Source organism: Choloepus didactylus, chromosome 23 (assembly GCF_015220235.1).
Source record: "Choloepus didactylus isolate mChoDid1 chromosome 23, mChoDid1.pri, whole genome shotgun sequence".
In the NCBI taxonomy this organism is placed as follows: Eukaryota; Metazoa; Chordata; class Mammalia; order Pilosa; family Megalonychidae; genus Choloepus; species Choloepus didactylus.
In genome coordinates, this window is record NC_051329.1 from 28112411 (window position 1) to 28112710 (window position 300).

The following is a 300-nucleotide window of genomic DNA, read 5'->3' on the forward strand; positions in this document are numbered from 1 at the left end:
ACTTTGGGCAAGACTGTACCCTACTCCAGGCTACTTTCGTTTTTGTGTGTGAAGAGTGAGGGTGTTGAGTCGAGGCAGGGGGTCTCTAAGGACGTGTCTCCCACCTTACCAGGTGGGAGATTCTGTTCTCACCTCTGGAGGGGTTTGCAGCACTCACTGCTTAACCATGACTCATACATTCCTTTGGATAGGTGAGGCCTGGGTATTTCCAACCACCTTGTTTTGAGTAAGAGTTTTGATCTGCAGTCTCCTGCTAAGATTTTGCTACCCCTGCCTGACAAAATAACAAGGCTCTGTTTA